The 21,697-nt window shown below is 41.3% G+C and overlaps 1 protein-coding gene across 2 annotated transcripts in view; it reads right to left on the bottom strand.

Annotated features, from left to right (window-relative positions):
• The window catches only part of TAFA1 (TAFA chemokine like family member 1), a 340,874-nt gene that overhangs the window by 229,125 nt on the left and 90,052 nt on the right, over positions 1-21,697 (bottom strand). For both annotated transcript variants that reach the window (XM_067303624.1, XM_067303625.1), the window contains one exon: positions 6,297-6,393. The gene's annotated coding sequence lies outside the window, so the exon portion shown is untranslated. The remainder of the gene's footprint in view (positions 1-6,296; positions 6,394-21,697) is intronic.

The raw sequence follows: 21,697 nt of genomic DNA, 5'->3' as shown, positions 1-21,697 counted from the left end.
GGCTCTTATTTAAGCTGAACTTTATAAATCCTAGGCAAAAAGTGAAGCAAAGCCAAACTTACACAGTCTCCTAAATGTTCCTGTGTCTTTCTTCAGACATCATATTCTTAACCACACGGACAGAAGACTTACTTAACCCACTCCATATTTCAATCATTAGCTCTCCAAATTTTTTTGGAGCATTTTTTAAATGCTTTCTCAAATGACATTATTTCAAACTACTTTCGCTCAATCCCCAGCATTTCTTACAATCATTTCTTCATGTACTTGAGTGTTAGCAAACTGTTATCTCACACACACAGTTTTATGCAGAGAGATCATCGTATTACTAGTAACAAGCACAGTGAGTACTCCTCCAGTTATTATCGGAGTTCCAGATCTGCTTTCTGAATCTTAAATCCTAAAGAAGCTCCTTACCTGAGTAATCCAACCAAGAGGAGAGCACTCTATTAGTGTTCATTGGAAAGATCTAACACTTTTTTAAATCCATCTGTACCACAATAAAGGATTTTTAATAGCTTCCCAATAATCTTCTTTATCAGGATTAAAAAAAAAAAAATTTTTTTTCTTTTTCGTTACAAATCCTATTTCCAGAGTAAAGAAGACATCTGAGCTCTCAGACTCTGCCGTCAGAAAAGTGGCCAAGATTTGAGGGGTGGAAACCTTCTCATTTTCACCTTTAAATCATCTCCTAGCGGCACCTTCTGCTTGATGAGACCTCTGAAGTGATCTTGAGATAATTTGCAGCTTCCAGTATACTTAAGGACGAGGCTCAGTGTATGTTTAACGACAGAGCAGCCTCACTCCAGCGCAGGCAGTGCAGAGCAAGGCAGCTGTACGTACGCTGCTATATGATGCTGTAAGTACCGTAGCCTATTTCAATACATCCCTGCTCGGGAAAGTATCACATGCCTTAAAGCGACACAGCCCTCGACTGCAAGCCACGGCGCGGCACTCCGCTAGGCGCTGTGGCTTAACAACCCGAGCAGCATTTAAATACCGGCACACGGAGACTCCGCACGGCAAAGGCTCGCAAAAGAGCAGCCGGTTTCCTCTGTCAGGAGAGCAGGTATGAATGGGCGGAGGCGGGTGGAAGAGCACCGATGCAAAGACAGAACAGTTGTAGCGGCAAAGGGCTCGCAGTAGCCAATGACAAATCCGAGAGACGCTTTAATTACGCCGGCAGAGGTTTTATTCCCAAGGCGTTGTTCTCTTGCACTTATTTGCAAGAGGCGAGCGAGGCTTAAGGAAGCCTATCCCATTTTACAGCAAGCAGTATATGCTCATGAATGTAAAAGGGTGGTGCAGGGAAAGTGTATAAAAGCACAAGGGAGAGACAGAGGAAGGGAAAAGAATAATCCTATACACTTGCACGAGCTTTCCGACACCCTGCCGCAGCTCGGAATAAAAATCTTTCCTTACAACTCCATTTCTGATGCATCTCAACAGACAATGGGAGGAGAGCACTGTTTTACTCCTAAATGCCAAGTCTCAGATATGCCAAATTATTACAGTTATTTATTGTCTATATCTTAAGTGGCCATTTACAGGAATAGACTGGCTTCCTCCTCCTCTTGTATTATATGTAATTATTTTTTAAAGAGCAATTGTATGTACTTAACACGTGGCCAAAATCCCCATTCACTTGGCATTATGGCTCTCACTCCTGCCTACAAAAGGAAGGAAAAACACTGGGAGATAAAAACAGAAACTTCCATTTTAAGAGGCCAGGGTGCACACTGTAACACAATGTGGTTGTTTGGGTTCCCCCCCCCCCCTTAATAATCTGTGGCAAAGAAGCGTGCTACCTTCACTGCTTACCAACTCCAGACACCAGACAATAGTAAATAGTAACAGTAGTAAGTACCCTTCCCCTGAAGTACCTCCTTCTCAACACGCAAGGATGCATCTCTCAGTGGAGGCTCTCGAAGAGGTGCTATGACTTTCCTTGACAGACTGTACGCCTCCTTCAGAGCCACTATATTTTATTGGGCAATACATATTAAGAGCCTGGTCCTACCAGCTGACAGGACCATCACGCTGGTCGCTGACACGGTGCCTCAGAACAGCTCTACATTACAGCCTCGCTATCATAAAGCGGTCGGGGAGACGAGGCGACATGGGCGAGAGCTGGAGAGGGGACTGTCCCCACGCCAGCCTCGGCACAAGCCCCTGCAGCAGCACGGCTCCCGGCAGAGCCCAGAGTGGCCATGGGGAGAAGAGGGTGGCTCAGGACAAGCCTTGTTGTGACCATAAATGCTGACCTTTTGAAAACTTCTATTTTGGGTGGTTTGTATGAAAATGTGGGACTGGCACGCTTGGGAACACACTGCCCACATCAGAAGCAGGGGCTGAAGGGCCACGGGTTACAGTGGCTACGGGCTGCTGTCAAAGCTATGGGGAAGCTCAATACCTTCTCTCTTTCCACAGGGGCACAGAGAGTTTTTTGCAGTGCCTCAGCATGGCGGGTGATGTGAAGTTATTTTAAGATAGCACCTGTTTAACAAATATATTCCCTCTAGGACATGTGGGGAGCCAAAGAGGAAAAGGGTAAGAAGTGGGGAGCTGCAAGGAGCGAGGAGGGAGAAGGACTGCAAAAAGCAACTAAAACCTGGGAAACTGAGAGGCCTCATGGAGAGGGGGAGGAATGAGACAAGTTGTGACCACACACCTTGGCAAAGTAAGCAAAGACAGATTTATGCAAGATACAGGTTTATGTAAGGTACAGCAGAACTGTCACTCTGCCAAGCGCCGCTAACTCCCAGCTCCATGAGGCTAATGCCACCATAACCCCTGACAGATGCTGCTATTGCACAGGACAAGCTCTTCAGAAACATGGGACATGTTGCTTCCACAGGATAAGGGGGAAGATCAGAGGGACAGAAGAGAATATTAAACAGGCTGCGCTTCCAGCCTCTTCCCTGCCCTGGCTCCTGGCATCAGATGGGAACAGAGGAGTCCTTGGCAAGTCTTGCAGTAGCTTCCTCACACCTGCTTTGATACCTTTGCTGCCAATTTTAACTTTCAGTGGATCAACAAGACACAAAATAGCTCCTCTTACCCTGCTTTCAGCTGGGTACAGTTTCATCTTCACCTGATGATTTGGTGCTTTACTTTTCCCTCCCCATTTCAGGTGTCAGTGTCTCTGACAGGAAGGGAACATTGCTTTACTTGTGCCCACAAACCCACGTGTTCAATTTGGGGCTACTAACTGACAAGACTGGAAAGAGAACAAAGAAAGGAAATGTAAAATGCCAGTGAACAGGCTGCACATTACAAAATTCTTTGTCAGAAAAAGGCAAGACAGAGTAACTTGTCTCTGAAAAAAAAAGGGAGATGAGGTAAAGACTTATGTCAACCTTCATGTGCAATGGCAGTGCTGTTCAGCGCTGGCACAGGATGGACCTGGGCCCTGCAGAAGGACAAAACAGCCTTTGGGTTGCATGGTCTGAGAGGAAAAGAAGTGGCAAAAAGCAGAGACAGGCTAGGGAGATCTGCAATTTGTGCACCCAGAGCAGCCAGCTTATGAACAAGACATTTTCTGTCCGGACAAGTATCTTGGGAAGATGTCAACAGAACTGCAGGGAAGCAAAGCATTCAAGAATGAGGTTTGGTCCCCCAACTCCCTCCCACTGTCTAGCAGCAGCCATGGTAGAGATGAACCTGTGATCTGCCCATCTTGGGAGCAATGGAGACTTGTAGGTACAGAACAGATGAGGGGCAGTGAGGGTATTAGGTGAGGGATAAGTTTGTAGCTCATCCTATTAATGCTCATGTACTCTTTTCAGTGTCCTGGTCTTCGCATCTGTCCCCTTCCTTACTTGGTCCTTCCACCTCCACTCTGATGACAAATAAGAAAGAACACAGACCAGGGGTCTTGAACTATCCTAGTGAGCAGACAGCACAGAAGTCTGCTTATCCACAGCCCTCTTGACTGGGGGAGGGATGACTTTCTGGGGTTGCCAAAAGCCAGACCATTGCACAGGTGTGATATTTCCAAGGGGTCAGCAGACATCAAACTGCCTTTGAGATAGGCTCCTTCACACATAATGATTGTATTCACAAGAAGAATAGCCTTTTCCTCCTCATTCTACCATTCATCTGAAGATGCCAAATGAATGATAAAAATAGGCAAATAAAAATAACGCTCCTCACTGCCTGGACCTCTATTTATCACAAGTTTTTGTGGCACACAGAAGAGGAGAGCATATGCAAGTCAGACTCATGCAGACAGCAGATTGGTAGTTGCACCCAAATAAGGGCCTCTGACCTCTACTTTTGAATGTTGTCTCCTCTGCTCCTTTCCTCCTCCCCCCCCCCCACGCCTTTTCCCATGTAGAGATTTAATATGACAAATCCCAGGCGTATATTTTACAGGATCTGAAATAGGCTCACCACCTTTGAAATGCAAAACACATTAGTTCTAGTGCTCCTGTGACAATGCAGCTTTGCTTTTTACAGATCTGTATTCTCCATTCCTCCAAGCTGCATCCTCCCACCCTACAAGTCTTCCACACGTACCCAAATTTGCTTTTGGCTGCTGACTGGGCAAGAGGCAGTGCACATTGCAGCCCATCAGTATGAATCTTCCTACTCCAGGTGAGCCACATGATATCTAACAGCAATTTTTCCTTACCTCCACTGAAAACCAAATTAGTGACTCTTGTCTCACATCCACAACATTTACGGAAACTTTAAGATCTGACAGAGTAGGAGAAGTTTTGCTTGGGCAATTAGTTGGGAAGTGGTTTGCTTTCCCTCCAACCTCCCCACGCAGCAGCTATGCACATGAAGATTGATTTACAGAATAACCTGAACGGCAACTGCAAAGTTCACACTAAAACCAGCCAAGCAGCAACTCCAGTTTGGAGCATTAAACCTTCTTGTGTTTCTGGCTCTTGCTTTCTTTCCCCAATAGAACAAGCTTTAGCATAGATGCTAAAACAGGATTTTTCTGGGATGGAGAGACTGCAAAATCTAAGGGCTTCCTAGAAAACAGCCATGGACAAAGCTTTGCTAGACACTCAACAGGCATCAAACATGGATACAAGCATTTGCTGTGCAAAGTTGGACTTCTACATGCTCATCTTTTGTGGTCAGTCAAATGCTTGCAGTGGTGCTCCCTTTTCTTCTACACACTTTTGATATGACCCTGGGAAAACCCTACTTCCTCTCCTTGCCCAAAGCCCTTCCTTTCTCAGTTCCCACTACTCTTCCCCCTCTCTTGAAGGAGACCTGGTCATCCCAACCTCAATAAATGAATTGAATGAACTTCCTTCTCTTCCCATGTCTTCTAAAGGAGAAAACCTGACAGTATGAACTGAAGGATTTAACACTATAGATTTTCCAGTAGGAGGAGGAGATGCAACAGTTACACAAGGGTGCACCCATGCCTGGGTGCCATAAAGAAGTCCCCAAACTCTGCAAGCCTGCCAGAAAGCTGCAAATTTTTTTCCATGGCAGGGGAGGGAACAAGACACCACAGAAAGGTTTATTGATTTGTTTGGCTGTGACCACAGCCTCTGCTGGCCAAATAGAGAAACTACACACACCAAAAGCCTAAAGAGCCAGAGACATTCAGGTGGAGGCCAAAATCCTGGATTTGCCAGACAAGTCATGGCCTTTTCCTCTGACCTTATCTAACACTCCAAAACTTCTCTCACCTCAACTATTCTGCGTGTGGTCGACATACCACTAAGGCACTGCCTCCAGGGTAACACAGGAGGAACAGAAGGTGCCAAGAAACAATACCAGAGCTGGACATGTAGGGAAACCATTTCCCATGGGCGCCGGCTCACACAGCTATTGCCCCACCTCAGGCATGGCCTGCTGGGAATTCTGCTTCGTTCCCACTATGGATGCACCTATATTGTATAGGGAACTCTTCCCCGTGATACAGTAACACTGGGGGAACAGCACACCGCACTGGATAGAGAAGCTCTGCTTGGTGTGCTTGGCACCCAAAAACCTGGTGGCTCCTTCCCACCCAGGGAAGGGGCTTCCTACCCTCTGTTTTCACGTGGCATCCTTGCAACACTTCTCTCCTTGTTATCACAGCCACTCCAACCTTGCTTAGCAGAAGCAGGAGTTTTATCAGACCCTTCTAAAATGCAGGAAAGATCATCCAGCAAGATAGCATAGCCGGACCCATTAAAAAAGTAAGTTAAAGCACCATAAATAGCCTGTACTGGAATGAACAAAGTTAAACAACCAATGTGAATATTGAATGAAGTGGAGAGAAGCAGGAGAGCACAATACAAACGGAAAGACTTTTACTGTTATTATTTCCAGCCTACCTTAAAGGTGCTGTTCTACTTTGTTGAAAGGGGACCCAGTCTTCACAATTCCAGCATTTGAGAGGCAAAGATTCTGCTTCTTACAAATTTGCCATGCCTAAGAGAGAAGAGGAGGAAAAAAAAAAAAAAAGAGAACACATCTATATTTGTCAAGGAAGTTTACATCAAAAAGTTTGTCCTAGTTATTTTTAAAGTATGTAGGACAACGCACAAAAAAACTTGACCCTTATCTATAACTTGCCATTAGCTGGCAAGAGAGACCATCAGTACTTTCTAAAGAGTAGCAAGAGGCATTACATGTACAGTACATTATCATCAAGGAACAAAATTGCAATTATCACCCAGTATATTCAAAATATAACTGTGAAAGTATGACTGTGCTCATCATGGCAAGTAAACATAGCCTCCACATAACAGAGAGGAGTTGTTTATTTAGTCTCAATTTAGAGTTACCAACAAAGCAAAGACATCAAGTTAAAGCAGCTCTGGAGTGATGCCGGTCATCATGTTATTGTCAAGTAATAATACTGTTATCCTTTACCAGCTATACATTAGCTGTAGAGAACATCCCAGTTTTAAAATTCTGAATCTCTTCTTCTCTTCTCATCAGTTCTGAACTTCCGCATGGCACAAACCCCAGAGTTTTCAGCCCAGACATTCTTACATTGGTCCAACTGAACCCATTAAAAATCAAAACCTATTGAAATATTCCTAGTTTCAGAAGAAACTATTACTAGTGTCAGTCTGCAGTTGCCTTTCCAAACCAGCCAGAACCATATTCCATGCAAAACCCATCTACAACAGAGAAATCACAGGTCAAGATACCCAAGCTGAAAAGAAAGCAGTATATCTATACTCACAAAAAACACTTGGTATTTGATTAATCAGTTCCAGTATGTCAAACATCAGTCCCAAGGCACAGCTTGAGTGCATATTTTTGCCACTAAAAAAGTCAATTTTCACATGAAGGGAACAGATGTTTTCAATATTCACAATGTAAATAAATAAATCAAACAGAGATGAAGTAGTTAAGATTTACTGGGAGGCAAATTCACTATGGGCAGTTTAGGCCCAGTCACAGGGCTGCCCTTGCTACTTTTAGCTTTATTATGTTCCTCACTCTAGATTGAGCTAAACAAACAATAGGGCTCCATTATCTCAAAGTAATGGAAAAAAAGATGCTTCATTAGCAGTGAAGACAAGCCCCTTCTGTCAAAGTTCACCTAGTGCAGATACAGCATAGGAATGGGGCTGTTTGGAAAACAGATTTCTCCCCAGAGCATTGCAACAAATTGCCCCCAAGCTCCAGGGCCGCAGCCCCACCAGCCGCACAGCAGGTGCTCCCCAGCCCACCCGGCCTCCCACCTGGGAGAAGCCTGCAGGAAAACCAGCCAGGAGCCACAGCAGAGACTCCCACGCAGGCCAAACCTCACAGATACCCCAGCCCCTTCCCACAGGGGGAAAGGGCTCCCCCAAAACCCCAGGAAAGCCCTACACACCAGCCTTAGGCACGACCAGGACCCCCAACCATTGAGCTCCTAAGCACCAACCTTGAGAAACCAGGTCCAAGCTCCCAGGCATGCTTAGCTCTTGTCTCTGCCTCCTCTCCAGTCTTTCCTAGCTCACATACTGCTTTCTATAGCCTTTTGGCTACTACTTTTTCCCCATCCTGAGACAGCTCACACCACCCCCAGCCTGACTGATGGGACCTCTTACACACCCAGAAACACCAGCACCTTTAAAGGGGCCACAACCCGGGGCAGGGATGAGCTGGTTTGAAAGCTCAAAAAACCACCAGGTGCAAAGATTTTTTGGTTAGAATAAATCCCAGGGGAAAAGCACAGCCAGGCTGATTAGGGGAGTGCCCTGGGATGGCTGTCAGGGAGTGCTGTGCAGAGCTCTGCTGAGCTCAGTGCGCCTCCAGGCATCCAGGTATGCTTGGGTGCTCCAACACACAGCAAATGCTCGTCCTGGCTAACCCCAGCACCCGCGCTCACAAGCACCTTGCTTCAGAAAGCAAGCTTTGGCTGGTACCTCTGCAAAGGAAAAATGCTAGGAGCCCATTCAGCTCCGCGGTGTTGCACTTCGGGTGTTTATAACACCAGGTTGCTACCCTGAAAATAGCATTTTAAAGTCGGCTAAGTCTGCATTGGCCCCAGCTGCAGGGGAAATTTCAGCTCTTGTATTTCACTAGGGCATTGACCAAATAGCTTATTTGCAAACCTGTGTATTTGCTTCCACTTTATCACAAAGAAAGCCAATGGTGGAAAAGCAGTAACAAATTGAGAGGTTTCCTTGCTACCTGCCCCCTGCAGCTGTGAAGTCTTATAATGGATTCACTATGTGATCTTAAAATATGTTTCAGTTTATTACTTGTAAAATGTCCTGTATTTTGCAGAGGCACAGTGAGGCTTCCAGACACCTGTTTTAGCGTTCTTGGAGACCCTCAGATTAGATATGCTATATAAGGTGATTTTGTTTACTGATGGATTAAACTAATGTACAATATTATAGCCTGAAGTTTTTAAGAAAACCCTTGAAAAGATAATGCAGGCAGGCTACAAGGGACAATTTCTGACTTTAGTAATGCTCATGAAAAAAATACCATGGGAAAGCAGCACAAATAAAAGACTCCTTTGAAGAAGAGGTGGAAACAAGAGGCTGAGAAAAGTTCTCCCACCCAAAATAAGTGAGAATCAGCATAAATATGTAACATACAGCAGCCAATACATCCCTGATGCTGTTATTTTGAAAGCAAGACGAAAGCTATTTAGATACTTTGGACCAAGTCACTGTTTGTGCAATTGAGAGCCATTATTAAAAAGTCTGTAAGACAGTAAGACTTAAGACTGTAAGACTTAAGATTTAATTCCACATCACAGCTAGGGGCTTTGTCGTTATTTAAGAGAAACACTCCAAGCACTCCTTTCCAAATCTCATCTACTTGTTTTCTGGGCTGAGCAGAGAGCTGCAGCAGAGCCCGGTGTGCTCTACTGGTGCTGCAAATGGCTAGTTTCCGAGTAAAGAATTAGTGCATGAAAAGAGCATGGAAAAAAATCATATACTGTGCTGCATTTGCTTCAAAACAGGTTGGTTGACTGACAGCAAACCCTATATAATAATTCCTTCCAGGCAGATGGCAGGATCACGATTTGCTCTTCAGCTGCAATTCTCTGCTGCCTCTCATAAGCAACCTAGCTACATGATCTACCAATAAGAAGGGTCTGGGCTGTTTTATGTAAGTTTTACAACACTCAAATCAAAACATATGGATTAATATTGTGACTAGTTCTCGTATTCCATTTTGTAAAAATTTGCCTTGAATTTGCCTCCAACATTTCATAGCTGATCCTATACAGATAATAGCTTCAGAAATCTACACAAAAGCAACTTGTAAATTCGTACACCACCCCTGACAGACAATACTCTCTTGAACGTTTGCGTAGGCGTTGAAAATCTTGCCATACATCTCTAGTTCTCTCAGCACATATTGTTTTTAGGCTGCCATCTGCTAATGCACAGTTCCACCCTAAGAGAGATGCAGGAGTGCTCCAGTCTCCAGTCTGTTCTGTTCTCAGATTTACTCTTTTATTTCTTTCAATTCCCAATGCTCAGATTGTGCCATTCTTAACCCTGACTGTAGTAACAAAGTTCAAGAGACCCATTCACATCACTGCCAATTTTCAGTGATAAAGAACATCTATTGAACGGGTATCTAGGCATTTGTTTTAATGAACCAAAGCAGTGCTTTGCACGGTGGTGCTCCTGAAAGCAAATTCACTTGTCTCAGTGTCATCTGGTGTGCACGTAGAGAGGTACTAGGCCAATCAGGAAGTTTCAAAGTGCTCATTTTCAGTGCATGTATATTAAAAGCGCGTGTATTAAGTTGGTGGCAAATGAAGAGCACAACTCCCAAAGAAATAATATGGGTCCCATCTTGAACAAAGCACAGCTATGCACAGCACACAGTGCAGAATGTAGGGCTCTAATTATCGTAATAAATAAGGAATGAGGAACAGCAAATTTGACTGATTTTGCTCTTCATTTAAATTGTCGGTAGTACTCTGACTTACTGCTGATTTTGCTTCACTACCAAACTATTTGCAAAATTTATAAGATGATATTCTATTTTTTTGTTTGGAAAAAAATTTACATGGGATAATTTAGGTTAAGTTTGCTATGCAGGATCTATCACTAAAATATATTGGAAGCTACAAATTTAACTTCAAGAAACTGAGGACTATGTTATCACTTGCCAGCTGAAATTTATCTGCTTTGATCCTTTTTTTATATTCTTCTTCTCCCACACATCCCTTTCACTACCCCACCTTCTTCTCAGGTTTTCAAAGATTTTGTTGTCATTTGCTGCTGAATAAAATACTAGGTTTTGTTGGCATTGTAGGCTCAGTACATCAAATTGTTGTTGATGTCACATTCGGAATTCTGTGCGCCAAGCGGAGAAGTCAGAATAAGTGAGTAGATACAAATGGCACAGAAATCCTTCCCATATTGCTTGCAGAACATAAAAGTGAATAAAAGAGGACCAAGACAAGAAAATACAGATTGGAAAATGAAAATATAAAGGGGTATACGTTTAAAGAAGGTTCAACTAGTGGTTTTGCTTTTTATTCTAGCTTGTACAGCAATCCTCTCTCATTCCCTAAATTGTACAAAAATGGTATGGTAGACTTAAGTGATATGTTGTTCTTGGTTCCAGTAATCAAGGTAAACCAGAATAATCTTTTTCATTGAAAAAAATTTCTTTTTACTTCTAAGCAACAATGTAGTTCTTGTTATTTGATCTATGCTCTAGCAAAAGATTGCAATTGCCTTTTTTACAAGGTTTTAGTTGCTAGAGATATAAACCGTCTCTCCAAAGTATGACAGATGAATTCTCATGCAATGAAATATGATACCTTCCTTAGAGCCTGAAAGCAACTCTAATAGATTTTCAGGAAAATGATGAAGATTAGCTTAATGTTGCATAAATAAAGAAATTTATGCAACCTGGAATGAAATCCCACCACAAGCAGAAGGCTGGGCCCTACGTATGACATTAAAGACTTCTTTTGACAGCTTCTGTGAGTCTTTAATAGATATGGGGTCATTTGCTGACCTTCTGAATTTCACCTGATATAGTCATCATAGCTAAATTTTAAATATGAATCATTTTTCAGGCAGCATAATATCCAGTTGGCTCCTCCTTCCATTTCCCCACAGGGGGCTGAAAAATGTTAAACTGTTCTCTTCACAATTAAATTCATGAAACACTTAAATTCTATGGCAGCCAGACACCAAGGAACAGGAAAATCATTTCATCTCATAATGTTTTAGAGCCCCTAGGCAAATGTAAACAGTGTATGCTGTGATAGACTAAGGATTTATTGCTGCTGCTGAACAGAGAATCTGCTGATTTATTTTTAATTCCAGTAGATTTTTTTAGGGTAATTTACAATTATTTATTACAGAATTTTGGTGGAACTATTACTTAGGAAGTTTGAACATACCAGACCCATTTATGTGGAAATGTATTTTAAACAAAAAAACACTAAAACCAAATCAATCTGTATTGAACTAACACTGGCCTGTAATAGTGAATCATTATTACACTCACTCTATTGCCAGAGCCTAAAAGGGCTTTTAAGATACCTTGCATATTGCAGCTCCTCAAGGCCAAGGAACGTTTTATAGGCTACCACTGGAGGTGCTGCTGAAGCAAGTCCTTAAGTCCTCAAGCTTAGGCCCAGAAGTGTCTAAGTCCCTTTCATATTCTTGCAAATATTTTACCCGAGATTAGCTTAATAGATTTTGCTGAGAAAAACATCACTAAACTGTGTAATACCCAACTGCTGTTCTAACTATTAATTTATATATAACTCAGGACAAGAGGCGACCGTTTCAAGTCTGTACATCTCTGTTAATATATCAAATTCATAGAAACATTAGTAAATATATGACTTTATGTCTTGCCACTTACTTTTACAGTATTGTGCTTAGCTTTACTGGAGTGCACTCTTGTGCTTCAGCTATATTCAACAGCCTTGGGAACTGTTTGGAAACCTGAAGGATAGTAAATTGACTTTCATGGCAGGAGGTGAGCCACAGGTCTTCAACAGCGGTTAGCGATTGATGCTTGCTCATAGGAACAGCCATCCTGGATCACACCAAAGGTCCATCTCAGTGGATATCTAGGTTCCAGCAATGCTCTGTTGTCATCTTCTGTCTCTTATCTTTTGGTCATGTTCACCTGTTGACTCATATTGCGATCTGTGGGTTAGCACCTTGGGTAGAAACCACCTCCTTTGTATCTATGCGTATGAGACACAGCACAAGGAGGCTGATCAGTGTCTAGAGCCTGTGGTCACTCCACAATGAAGCTAAAGAAAACCATAAGAAGTACTAATCCGATAATCACCATATTTGCCAATTCACCACCTACATCTCCATTAAGAAGTGCCTGCATTTTACACAAGTGATTCAAAATCCTTTCTGATCTCTTTTACCCTGGATGAATTTTACCTGTAAGACTTAATGCTTTTTTAGTAGGGCTGACAGTAAACATGAAACTTGTTTAAAAAATGCAAAATTTCTGAATTTCTCTCCACAAATGCCACAGAAATCACTCCAGGATACCTGCCAACCTGGCATTCCCCTGAGACTGCTTCAGGTCTTGCTCTGGCTGTCTTGAAGCAAGAACTTGAACCACATCTCAGATAAATGCTGTAGAGAATCAATGACTCTGTCTTTCCTGCTGAACTTTGTATATATATTTAAATACTCACTATTTTGGAATCTGGAAAGAAACAATAATATAATAAAATGGTCAAAATACTTTCCTGATAAGAGAAACTACTGCTCTGAATCAAGCAAACAAGAGACTCAAACACGAGCCTGATGGCTAAATTTTCTCAGCACTGACCTAAAAACAGTGCTATGGTCCTACTCACTGTCTTTTTGACAAAAAATACCTAGCTACTCAACAGAGATTTTGTCTAAGCCAGGATATTTCTGTAGAGATTCATAGCTCACTTTAAAGAGGTGTTATTTTTCAGTGAAAGGGAAAAAAAGGATAAAGTTCCTAATGAAGGTGAAATCAGAGAAAGTGTTGATAGTGACTTAATTAGAAACAAGATACAGTCAAAAATGGAGAACCTATGGTCTTACACTTACTGGAGGAAATGTTGATGTTCTTGATGACAGTGAGTGTTTTGTCATTGTTCGTGGCCAGACTTTTACCCTAATAACAGACTCTCCACTTCACTGTACATTGTACAGTTTGCCTGCTTGCCTTTATTTTTCTCAGTCTGTAATGTCCCTAATAATAAATAAATAAGTAAATAAAACAGCCCTTGAAGAAAATTCATGCCTAAAACAAGGACATTAGAAAGATCCATTTGAAAAGAGTAATAGCAGTTTCAGCTGAGGTGTTACATGAACAAAATTTTAACAAATAGATGAGTGTTCCCTGAGAACACTAAAATGTTACCAAGTGAGAAACAACACATTCTGGCTCAGCCTCTAAACAGACCAGTAGATGCATGTTACTGCATTCAGAAGGCAAAATATTAATTATGCCCACAGAAAATCACAACTGTGAAAACATATTAAAATGGAATAGACAAGCTGGAAAGGATGATAGCAAAAAAAATCGTAACACCTATAAGTGTCCTGAAGTCTTGCAAGATGTTGCTGCTTTAAGGGAATCAGAACAGTAAAAAGCCTCCCCTTTACCAACTGTTGTCAGGCTGTTTCTGGGAGCAGCTGATGGGAAGAATGAGCAAATGCTTTTCTCTACAATGCTCTGAATGCAGGAACTTGTAAAACACTTCTTTGAAGTCAGAGTGACTGCAAATAGAAGAGGGAAAGTCATGCAAACAGTATTAAACTTGTGTCTTGGGGAGGTTTTATTCCCAGCTAACCTGCTCCTGCAGTTTATCCAGACAGCTGATTTGCCAGGAGCCTTCTCCAATTTGCAACAAGCCATCAGCATCTCGCAAACAGAAAACAAAGGGAAATGACAACAAGCTATCAAATATAAGCTCGTCTCAAAGCAACTGTTCAGGAGGGAAAGGGCTATGCAGCAAACAAAAGAATAGGCAGACTGGTGACAACTTCTGAATTTTTTCTGTTTTCAGAGATGTGAGAGTAGAATTGGAAAAATTAATTGGCTTCCAATTTTACCCTTGCTCTGTGAAAATGCATGAGCAATTACAGGCAAAAATGCCAATAACAGTAATAGTAATCGTAATAATAAATATGACAGGAGCTGCCTGAAAGAAATAATTTGCAAAGTTAGAGCTTTTCAAAACTCCTACCCGAGGAACCTTTGGAGGCTGTTTCTTGCAGAACAACAAAATATCTTTTATGGTAGAGTTAACCAGGACTTAGACACACATCCTCCTCAAGACAACATATACATATACATCCTCCACAAGACAACATATCAAGGCTCCATATTTCTGAGAATATGAGAGAAAGGATCAGCTGCATCCATGGAAAAACACAGTCTGTGCCTTTTCCTTGAGATTTCTTTCATGTTTTCTTTTTTTCTGATCTTATCAACAACACTAACATATAGAGTAAATAAGAGTTCAGGTATTCTGGCTTCATGCATGCAATGTGTTATGCCGTCAGCAGACAAGCCTAGAAATCTTCGGTCAGTGAAGAAAACGAACCCTGTAACACCAACACTGCCAAAAACCTAGCACACAAAATAACATCAGAATACACCAAGTGCACTTCTGGCTGACAGACAGCCCTGCCGCATACACCTTAAGCAATCCATATGGTTTAAGTCAGTGTAAGTTGACACTGCTGCCATTATGCCTTCCCCTCCACCGCTGTGCACCCTCTCCATTGCTTCCCCTGTGTTTGCAAGCTCAGGTAGTGCCAGTGCAAATGCAGGAAAAGGAGTGGTTCTGCATGGCCAAAGGAGGGACAAAAGGAAGGGGGCCCGTCAGTGCTCCAGCTTGGCTTAGCTTAGCCCTCATTACACCACCACTGAAGTTTAAAATATATGCCACATTTTTTGCACAGAAGAGGTCTGGAAAGCTGAACTCTAATTCTGCTCTCCCTGAAATTGGTGGTAGAGCTCCCATTGCTTTAGAAGAGCTAGATCTGTATCACTGCACTGAAGATCCCACCTGTCTTCACCAGCCTTGAAAACAGTAGGTTGTACACGTAAGTTGAAAATGCTCCTCTTCAGTGAGGAGTGATAGCACTGACATAGGAGAAGATTCTCTGGCAGGCAGATGAACTCAGTACGGGCAGACTCAGCCACCTTTTTCATTTGGAGAAGCAGGTACTCTGCAAATAGTTGCATGCACTATTGAGGGTCTGGAAAAGGGTAGCAGAATTTGGCCCCAAGGGAGAAGACTTTTCTTCTGCATTAGTTCCACAGATATCAGTAACATATGGAGGTTTGATGTAGTTAAGAAAGAAATCTAATTCAAAGTCATTTGGCTATAAGGATAATTTAACCATTCTGGTATTACAGAGTGATTACGTGTATTTGAAAAAGAAAAAAGCAAATACCCACAGGCCACTTGTTTACGATGCTGCAATTTCAAGAAGTTGCTATACGGCAGAATGGGGTGCTGATAACACAGGAGATAATCCAGCGTGATAGGGCTATCAGCACCTGAGCAGTAATAACTGATCTACTTCATATTTACCAAATGTACCAGGCACTCCGTACTATGTTTACCTAATGATTAAAAGGAGCAGTAAATGGAATGACTTTCTTTTAATCAGTATATCAGCTTGAGCAGTGTAATGAAATTAGTCACAGGGTGAATACAGGCCTATCAGCCAAAAGGGGCATTTCACTGCGACCTACTTTTAAAACTTGTGACATCGTTGTTTCCAGGGCAGGTCATTGCATGATGCTGGGTTCTGTATACAAATGCAGTATATCAAAAATTAAAACAAATGCCCTTTTCCAGAATATTATTTTAACTACATTTCCCTACCTTGCAAGTTCACCAAAGTCTCAGCTAAGGATTATTTTTCCTTTAAGACACTTTTATTAATCATTTGTTTGAGTCCACCTAGTTGCAGATGGACAGTATCCAACAGTTCATCCCAGTTATCATTAACTATTAGTGGCCCTATTCTTACAATCAAGCTTTGCTGCATCAGCTCATAAACTGTCTTGCATTCACCTAATTTTTCACTTAATTATGAAATCCAGAATCCTCCTCTTTCAGGCAAGTTTGCTTACTTTAAAGGGCAGATAGTTGCCCATCTAATTGCTATTAGAAATGCGGTAGGTTATACTATTTAGCTGCTCTCATTGAGATGTGGAATATATCATGCTTTTTCCTTAATGCTAAAATATAAGGTATTGTCACCTACATGGAAGCTACAGCATATGAAATTTTAGACACAAACGCAAATCAAAAGAGGTGATGTCTCCTCAATGCTGAGAAGGTAAGCATGTATTTTGCCCAATTTAATGTAGGAGTTTGTTAGGGTTTCATTTTAACTTTATCTTACCAGCCTTTTCCAGAAATTTGCTTTGTATCTGTTCTGAGAAGAAACTTGTCATGAAACTTAGACTCTAAAAGCTGTAGGGCAATGAGCACTTATTTACCTCACAGTCCAGTCAGTACTTGATGATATAGTGTATGTGACTACTACAGTGAAAACACCTATAACAAGAAAAATAGGATTTTTTTAAAGATTCAATACTCAGTTCTATCCTGATATGGAGTCAGCAGTTATCAGAGTATAAATAAGAGCAGAATTTGGAAGTCCACACGTAGTGTTATCATACATAATACACATCTTTCATTCATAAAGCATATTACCCTGTGTTTCAATACAGTATAATGAATCTGCCAGTATCCACAACTTGAATGAGCTAGGAGGAAAGAAGCTAAGGAGTGGAGGACGCATTTCACCCAGTGCAGCATCTTGACATTAGAGGGCTCCATAATACACAGAGTATGGCGAAAGACAGTCTCATTTTGAGGTCAATAGAGATGACACTCAGGAGACCATTACAGACTCCTCTTGGAGCTATGGTTTGTTCATATAGTAAATTCATCTTCTGGAGTCCTAGTGTTATGTCAACAGCCCCCTTACTGCACAATGTAAAGAGCTGATCTTGTATAAAGTTATTTTAGTAGTTCATATTTGTTTTAGAAAGTTTTGAGTGTGGCTTGATTTTACTAAAAGACTTTAACGGAGATCACAGATCTACCTCTCTCTGGTGTTATGGTGGATCTGATGTTATGCTGGTATCGTCTATCTTCCCAGAACTCAAAAAAATAGCATAAACTCTCTATCATGTGATCCTGTTCATGAGACCCAAATGCAGTGAGTGTCCATCCCTGACTCTGATCAAATCGGGAACTCAACTTGGCTGTAACAGCTGCAGAGACACCTTTTAGGAAGGTGCAACTTGTCTTCCTCACACTTCAAAGAGCCTAATCCTAAGGATATCTTACTAAGGAATAAATACACTCATGAGTACAGTGAGTCCCATTCTATGGAAGATAAAAGAGCTTTTCCAAGTAGTGTTTGCACAGTTCCAGGGTTGCAAAAGTGAACTGGCTCTTTATTAAGGCAGCCACTTATACAGGTGCTTCATTCAAGCCATTGCCCACACACAAACTTTGCCCCCATCAGCTCTTCCTTCCTACATCATCCACCTCCTGAGTAAGTGGTTACCACAGGAGCAAGCAGGTTCACTGACTTGTGGTAGGCTACAAAAGAAATCAGTTTCGTGGACCAAATTAAAACTTTCCCCTTTTCCTGTGCTTAGAACCAGTAGAACATAGTTTTCTATAATTAAAGATTGATATATAGGTCTAGCTTTCTTTGCAAATATTGAAAGAGGTTGGATTATTGTGGCAGGGAAGGCCAGCTGATTGTTACAAACTGTGATTTCCTAAAAGAAAATCAAGCACAGCTGGCTAAAGAAAATCTTGTGCTGTGAATTCTTGGCCTTGTCCTGATACAGAAACCATTTTTTTCTCAAATGCTGCAGGCATAATTTGGTCCCATATTTCTGGAAAACATCTGTACAAATATTCATTTTACTAGTCAACAACAAAGGCAGTAAAGGAGAAGCAAACTACTGTGTAGAGTATGGTCACCAGTTAAGCACAGAAAACCTCTGCATCTTTTTCAAAGTTATAGAGTCGGACACTCCAACTTCAGCACTTGCAAATTGTGTATGCCCAAGACACCCAGGCAAATTCCCACCGTGAAAGGCAACGGCTGCTTTTGAAGCAATGTGTGAAATTTACACCAGCTGAAGATCTGGTACTCGCTGTTGAATTTATTAAGCTTGAACCAAATCCCACTGTAACCAATGGGGAAAAAAAATCCCTTCACTTCAGTGCCTTACAGAACAGGCTCACTCTTTGTGGACCCCTTTGGGCCATGTGACACGGATATCAGCAGCTTTCAAACCGTGACCATCTGATTAACACAAGGATACTGACTCATTCTTGGTTTACTGAAAAATCCCATAAGTAATATAAGTGCCATGTATTTGGTCACAAAACTGCTATGAAAGGCTTACAGATTTATATTTCTGAAACCAAGTACTCTCTGAAAAATTTGGGGGTGAGAGGGAGTAAATTATCTCTCTCACATCTGTGCCCACAGCGTATTGAGCTTGGTACCCAAATCACAGATCAATAACATTCTGGCAAGAGGATTCTTCATCGTGCCTCATTTGGAGATAAATTCATGTAACATGGGAGGCAGTCACAGGAGGAGAGCAAATAAAAACATAGTATTTCCTTATGGCAGCTGAAGTTTTTGCTGAATTTCTAATTTTTTTGTCCACATTTGATGGGTCACTGATTTAAATAAATTAAAGACATAAATCATATAGAAACTGTAATTGAGGGACTATTTTTTCACTTTATGTTCATAAAATATATTTATTTCACAGTGTTTTATGACCTCAGCTGTTATTATATTCAGATAGTTTCTTCCTTGGGATTTCTCTCTGCCTGTTTCCCAAAGTCATAAGCTACCCATACCAGCAGATTACGGGATCCTTGCTAAGATCTAGTTGTCTTTCCTGCCCAAATTCCTCCATATAGCAATATTCTCTGAAACGCCTCCACCAAACAAGATATGCCCTTTTCTCCAGTAACTCAGACATCCCAGAGGCTGCAGACTACCATTGACCTGATTTTGGCAGCCAGTCTCAATGTGGACTATACCAGAGCAAAGATCAACCAAAGCTGTGCAGCACTTAAGGGTGCTACTATGCTATGTAAAACACTGAAAAAAAAACACTGGGATAAATGTCATGGATAAAGCTTTCAGAGACTATTTGTGGCTGGAAAAGTGAGCCAGTAAGGTACCTGAGGGGCCAGGAGCTAGCGAGGGGTGCAGACTGCCTGTACAGCTCCGAGCTTACAGCTTTCCGGATACGCTGCACCACTACAGCCTGTTGGTGCTGGCCATTACGGCTGACTGGAGAGCGACAGACGAGAAGAAGACGGCACAGAATTAAATATTCTAAAAATGCAGATGTGACTAACATCCTTCAGCTTGCCATGGAGCTCAGTGAAGAAAGCAAGCTGTCAATGACACATCTGCTCACGATTTTTCCATTTATTAAATTTGAAACCAAATTTTGACAGTGATAAAACAGAAGGAACAGTTGTGTGTTTGTATTAAAACATCATTTGGATAAGCAGTAACCGGTGATTGGTGTAAAAGAACATCTGTGATATTATCCTGCTATTTTTGTCTGAATCATGTCACACTGAGAAAGGCAAAGAAAGAAGAAGAAAAAAAAGAAATGAAATTATCACATATGATTGTTCAAATTGAACTTTGCTAAGGACACACTCCTCCTTTTTATTTTCCAGTGCAATTCTCATAGAGTTAACAGCTGTCTTTTCTATGGAATCAAATAAACATTCTGGTATTTTGGTTTGACTATGAATCATGCTTCTAAAACATTTTTGGTGATTAATTTTTAATCCCAAATTGATAAATTCCTGCTCACACAATAACGCTAACATTAAGATCCAAGTCTTTGTGAGCTACAATCTGAATCTCCCTTGTTAGTACTAAAGGGGTTTATTTTGTCTGTGAGAAAAATAATTAACTATAGCAGAAAACAAGGCTGAGATGAAGAGGACAATAGGAAAGATATGATTTTTTAAACCTAAAGCATGTTAGCCTTTTGTTAGGTAATAACAAAGCCACTTTGGTTATTAGTATCCACTGTAAAAAGACTGAGAAAATTTATTCTAGCCACAGAAAAAGCATTTCCATTGTTGCATAAAAGCAAATGTTTTCTTTGTGTGTATAAGGGGGTTTTTAAAAGCATTTATAGGACTTTCAGCCCATCATAGTTTATGTCAGGCAAGAAAGTGATAAAAGATGTTGATTTTATTAATAACTTATATAGGAGAAATATTTAGAGCCCGCTCAGCAGGTGGTAAATTGAAGGTCCACAGTAACAAACAACACAACAGAAACAGCAGACATTAGAATTGCTGTACAGAAAACTGTTCACAACTCTATGCGATCATTAAACCCCTTTGCAGGAATTTGCAGTACATTTACATACATATCTCTTCCTCCTGGAAAGAACATCCATTTGCTTGACGTCTCTAAGGCTCAATCCCTGCTCCATTTTCCCCATTACTGAAGGGTTTTCACAACCGGCAGCGATGGTCCCTGAGGACCTGTGGAAAGCTGACGGGTATGTGATCTGAAATGTGTTCACGCTTCACCCTGACAGTTCACTGTTTAGATGTTACTTCAGACGCTTCTTTGAAAAAAATCAATTGTTTATTATTAAACTGAGAAACCATCTATTTACCATCCCTAACTGAGGTTAATAGGAAAGGGGTATTGGCTCTACAGTTTTGATCTTAGTCTAGTGGTTAAAAAAAAAAAGAACTTTTTAAATGAAAATTTAACTAATAGCAATATTCCTCAGCATTCAAAGTCTGTATGGTCATTTAAAGAAAAACTTTTTCGATACAGACCTAATCTTCCTTTTAAACAGAGCTAATCTCTATATACCACTCTCAGGTTATGAGAGAAGCTTTTGCAATACATTACAACCTTCTTTGTCAAATGTTTTGGGGGTCGGGCTTTTTCACTGCTTTCTCTGGGGATTTTTGAGCTGTTAAGTCACTGTTGCAGGAGTCGGGAACTAGCGTCAGCATCTACTTAGTCACGTACTTCCAGTGGAAAATTGTTCAAACTACTTACTCTGTTTTATGTCTCCAGCAAAATTTCTTCAGCTGACAGCAACGCGTGAAGATACTGTCTCCAACATAAAATTTTTAAAAGATCAGACAGTAAAGTGATGTCAAACAGTTGCCTAAATTGAAGGTGAAGCCATTAATTTAAGGCCTAATTCTGTAATGCTTGCATTGATCAAATTCCTACTACTGCTAACA

This window comes from Apteryx mantelli, chromosome 12 (genome assembly GCF_036417845.1).
Source record: "Apteryx mantelli isolate bAptMan1 chromosome 12, bAptMan1.hap1, whole genome shotgun sequence".
NCBI classification, from domain to species: domain Eukaryota; kingdom Metazoa; phylum Chordata; class Aves; order Apterygiformes; family Apterygidae; genus Apteryx; species Apteryx mantelli.
The sequence above is the reverse complement of the archived record's forward strand: the minus strand, read 5'-3'. Positions and strand labels throughout refer to the sequence as shown.